We start from the raw sequence: 5405 nt of genomic DNA on the forward strand, positions 1-5405 counted from the left end.
TTAGGATTGTGATAAGGGTTAAAGTTAGGATTAAGGTTAGGGTTTGGGTTAGGATTAGGGTAAGGGTTAGGGTTGGGTTAGGATTAGGGTTAGGGTTAGGATTGAGGTAAGGGTTAGGGTTATGTTAAGTATAAGAGTTAGGGTCAGGGTTAGAGTTAGGGTTAGGGTTATGATCAGGGTTAGGGTTAGGGTTTAGGGTTAGGGTTAGGGTTACGTTTAGTGTTAGGGTTAAGGTTAGGGTTAGGGGTTAGGGTCAGGGTTAGGTTGAGGGTTAGTGTTAAGATTAGGGTTAGGACTAGGGTTAGGGTTAGGGTTATGATTAGGGTTTGGGTTAGGGCAAGGGTTATGATTATGGTTAGGTTAATGGTTAGGATTTAGGAGTTAGGAGTTAGGAGTTAGGGTTAGTGCTAGGGTTAGGGTTATGATCAGGGGTAGAGTTATCATCGGGTTAGGGTTAGGATTAGGGTAAGGGTTAGGGTTACGTTTAGTGTTAGGGTTAAGGTTAGGGTTAGGGGTTAGGGTCAGGGTTAGGTTGAGGGTTAGTGTTAAGATTAGGGTTAGGACTAGGGTTAGGGTTATGATTAGGGTTTGGGTTAGGGCAAGGGTTATGATTATGGTTAGGTTAATGGTTAGGATTTAGGAGTTAGGAGTTAGGAGTTAGGGTTAGTGCTAGGGTTAGGGTTATGATTAGGGGTTAGGGTTAGTGTTATGATTAGGGTTAGGGTTATGATCAGGGTTAGGATTAGGGTAATTATAAGGGTTAGGGTTAGGACTAGGGTTAGGGTTATGATTGGGTTAGGGTTAGGACTAGGATTAGGGTTATGATAGGGTTGGGTTAGGGTTATTATTAGGGTTAGGATTAGGGTTATTATTGGGTTAGGGTTAGGGTTAGGGTTAGGGTGAGGTTTATGATTAGGGTTAGGGTTATGATCAGGATCAGGATTAGGGTTATTATTTAGTTAGGGTTAGTGTAAGGGTTAGAGTTAGGGTTAGGGTTAGCATTATGACTAGGGTTAGGGTTATGAGTAGGGTTGTGGTTAGGGTTAGGGTTATGATCAGGGTTAGGGTTAAGGTTGGGTTAAGATTAGGGTTAGGGTTAGGATTAGGGTTATGTGTAGTGTTAGGGGGTTAGGGTTAGGGTTAGGGTTATGATTAGCGTTGTGGTTAGGGTTAGGGGTTAGGGTCAGTGTTAGGGTTAGGAGTTGGGGTTAGGGACCTCAGGTTAGGGTTAGGGTAAGGGTAAGGTTTAGGGTTAGGGTAAGGGTTAGGGTTGGGTTAGGATTAGGGTTAGGATTAGGATTAGGGTTATGATTAGCGTTGTGGTTAGGGGTTTCGGTTAGGGTTAGGGTAAAGGTAATGAGTTAGGGTTAGGGTTATGATTAGGGTTACGGTTACGGTTATGTTTAGTGTTAGGGGTAGGGTTATGGTTAGAGTTAGGGTTAGGGTTATGATTAGCGTTGTGGTTAGGGTTAGGGTCAGGGTTAGGGTTAGGGCTGGGGTAAGGGTTAGGGTTACGGGTTAGGGTTAGTGTTAGGTTTATGATTAGGATTAGGGTTATGGTAGGGTATGGTAAAGGGTTGGGGTTAGAGTTAAGGGTTCGGGTCAAGGTTAGGGTTAAGGTTAGGGTTAGGGCTATGATTAGGGTTAGGATTAGGGTAGTGATAAGGGTTAGGGTTAGGGTTATGATTAGGATTTGGGTTAGGGTGAGGGTTATGATTAAGGTTAGGGTTAGGGCTATGATTAGGGTTAGGATTAGGGTAGTGATAAGGGTTAGGGTTAGGGTTATGATTAGGCTTAGGGTTAGGGTTAGAGTTAGGGTTAGGGTTAGGGGTTAGGGTTCGGGTTAGTTTAATGATTAGGGTGAGGGTTATGATCAGAATTAGGATTAGGGTTATTATTTAGTTAGGGTTAGGGTTAGAGTTAGCGTTAGGGTTAGGGTTAGCATTATGACTAGGGTTAGGGTTATGATTAGGATTAGGGTTGTGATTATGGTAGGGTATGGTATAGGGTTGGGGTCAAGGTTAGGGTTAAGGTTAGGGTTAGGTTTATGATTAAGGTTAGGCTTATGATCAGAGTTAGGGTTATGATTAAGGTTAGGGTTAGGGGTTAGGGTTATGATTAGGGTAAGGGTTCGTGTTAGGGGTTAGGGTTAGGAGTCAGGGTTAGTGGTAGGTTTAGGGTTATGATTAGGGTTAGGGTTAGGATAAGGGTAAGGGTTAGGTTTATGTTTAGTGTTAGGGTTGGAGTTAGGGTTAGGGTTATGATTAGCGTTGTGGTTAGGGTTAGGAGTCAGGGTTCATGCTAGGGTTAGGATATGATTAGGGTTAGGTTAAGGGTAATGAGTTAGGGTTAGGGTTAGGGTTATGATCAGGGTTAGGGTTAGGGTAAGGGTTAGGGTTACGGTTATGTTTAGTGTTAGGGTTAGGGTTATGATTAGCGTTGTGGTTAGGGTAAGGGGTTAGGGTTATTGGTTAGGGTTAGGGGTTAGGGTTACGGGTTAGGGTTACGGGTTAGGGTTAGTGTTAGGTTCATGATTAGGATTAGAGTTATGATCAGGGTTAGGATTAGGGTTATGGTAGGGTATGGTATAGGGTTCGGTTAGAGTTAGGGTTAGGGTTATGATTAGGGTTGGGGTTAGGGTTAGGGTTAGGGTAGGGGTTAGGATTAGGGTTAGGGTTAGGGTAAAGGTTAGGGTTAGGGTTAGGGTAAGGGTTAAGGGGTTAGGGTTAGGGGTTAGGGTTAGGGTTAGGGGTTAGGGTTAGGGTTAAGGTTAGGTTAGGGGTTAGGGTTAGGTTTAGGTTTATGATTAGGGTTAGGGGTTAGGGTTAGGGTTAGGGTTAGGGTTAGGGTTAGGGTTAGAGTTAGGGTTAGGGTTAGGGATATGATCAGGGTTAGGGTTAGGGTTAGGGTTATGATTAGGGTTAGGGTTCGGGTTAGGGGTTAGGGTTAGGAGTCAGGGTTAATGCTAGGTTTAGGGTTATGATTAGGGTTAGGGTTGGGTCAGGATAAGGGTTAGGGTTAGGTTTATGTTTAGTGTTAGGGGTAGGGTTAGTGTTAGGGTTAGGGGGTTAGGGTTAGGGGGTTAGGGTTAGGGGGTTAGGGTTAGGGGGTTAGGGTTATGATTAGGATTAGGGTTATGATTGGGGTTGTGGTTAGGGTTAGGGGTTAGGGTTAGGGTTAGGGGTTAAGGTCAGGGTTAGGGTTAGGGTTAGGGGTTAGTGTTAGGGTCAGGGGTTAGGGTTAGGGTCAGGGTTAGGGTTAGGGGTTAAGGTTAGGGTCAGGGTTGTGGTTAGGGTTAGGGGTTAGGGTTAGTGGTAAGGGTCAGGGTTAGGGTTAGGGTAAGGGGTAAGGGGTAAGGGTTAGGGTTAGGTGGTTAGGTATAGGGTTAGGTGTTAGGGTTATGATTAGGGTTAGGGTTATGTTTGGGGTTGCGGTTAGGGTTAGGGTTAAGGGGTAAGTTTCAGGGTTAGGGGTTAGAGTTAGGGTTAGGGTTTGGGGTTAGGGTTTGGGGTAAGAGTTAGGGTTAGGGTCATGATTAGGATGAGGGTTAGCGTTAGGTGTTAGGTTTATGATTATGATCAGGGATAGGGTTATTATTAGGGTTAGGGCTAGGGATATGATTAGGGTTAGGATTAGGGCTATTATTGGGTTAGGGTTAGGGTTTAGGTTCAGGGTTAGGGGTTAGGGGTTAGGGGTTAGGGGTTAGGGTTAGGGTCAATGCTAGGGTTAGGGTTATGAGTAGGCTTAGGGTTATGATCAGGGTTAGGGTTGGGTTAGGATTAGGGTTAGGGTTTAGGGTTAGGGTTAGGGTTTAGCGTTAGGGTTAGAGTTAGGATTAGGGTTATCATCATGACTAGGGTTAGGGTTATGATTAGGGTTGTGGTTAGGGTAAGGGTCAGGATTAGGGTTAGGGTTTAGGGTTAGGGTTAGGATTAGGGTAAGGGTTAGGGTAAGGTGTTAGGGTTAGGGTTAGGGTTATGATCAGGGTTAGGGTTAGGGCTATGATTAGGGTTAGGATTAGGGTAATGATAAGGGTAAGGGTTAGGGTTAGGGTTAGGGTTAGGACTAGGATTACAGTTATGATTAGGGTTTGGGTCATGGCAAGGGTTATGATTAAGGTTAGGGTTAGGATTAAGGTTAGGGCTATGATAAGGGTTAGGATTAGGGTAATGATTAGGGTTAGCATAAGGGTTAGGTTTATGGCCAGGGTTAGGGTTATGATTAAGGTTAGGGTTAGGATTAAGGTTAGGGCTATGATTAGGGTTAGGATTAGGGTAATGATTAGGGTTAGAGTTAGGATTAGGATTAGTAACCCTAATCTAACCCTTATCCTAACCGTAATCCCAACCCTAATCATGATCCAAATATAACACGGGGAGATTCGTGCCCTAGGTAGCCACCAGGTGAAATCACACACCTGTTAAGGCTGATTTATACTTCTGCGTCGAACTGACGGCGTAGCCTACGCCGTAGGTCTGTGTAGCTCCCGTACCTACGCAGAGGCCTACGCACGTAGCTGACGTGCACCTCCTCCAAAATGTAACTCCGCGTAGAGCCGACGCGGACCGCAAGCCCTGTGATTGGTCCGCTCGGCGGCTTTGTCTTTCCCGCATTCACAGCACTTCCGGGATCCTAGACATCGGCCACACATCGGCCGTGTATTTCATGTCCTCCTCTCTATTCTTCATGTAATCATGTCTGTATGATAAACAGCAACATGTATCAGCTGTAGATTAGCATAACACGCTCTGAATCGATGTGGAAAAGTAAACAGAGATCGTAGCGGGCCGGAAGTAGGAGACCGGCTATCAGAGAGAGCACACTGCCCTCAGGCGTTTCGGCGGAGAATTACTGCGCGACACGGACACATCGATGCAGAAGTATGTGGGGCTCATGTCCGCGTCAGCCCCTGCTGCGTAGGGGCGACACAGAAGTATAAATCAGCCTTTAGTCAGTCAGTAGACTAGTGCCCCTGGTAGCCACCAGGAGACTTACGCCCCTGGTAGCCAACCCTTACCCTAACAGTCACTCTAACAGTAACCCTAATCATAACCCTAACTCAAACACTAATCCAACTTTAACCCTACTCTAACCCTAATCTAACCCTTATCCTAACCGTAATCCCAACCCTAATCATGCCCCAAATATAACCCAGGGAGATTCACACCCTAAGTAGCCACCAGGTAAAAATCACACCCCTGTAAGCCAGTCAGTAGACTAGTGCCCCTGGTAGCCACCCCTAACTCTATCGCAACCCTAACCCTAATCCCAACCCTAACCCTAACCCTAACCACAACCCCAATCTTAACCCTTACCCTCATCACAACCCTAACCCTAACCATAACCATAAATCTAACCCTAACCCTAACCCTAGGAACTGTCTGGGATTTTGGGAACAAAACCAT

The sequence above is a fragment of the Notolabrus celidotus genome, chromosome 9 (genome assembly GCF_009762535.1).
Source record: "Notolabrus celidotus isolate fNotCel1 chromosome 9, fNotCel1.pri, whole genome shotgun sequence".
Lineage (NCBI taxonomy): Eukaryota > Metazoa > Chordata > Actinopteri > Labriformes > Labridae > Notolabrus > Notolabrus celidotus.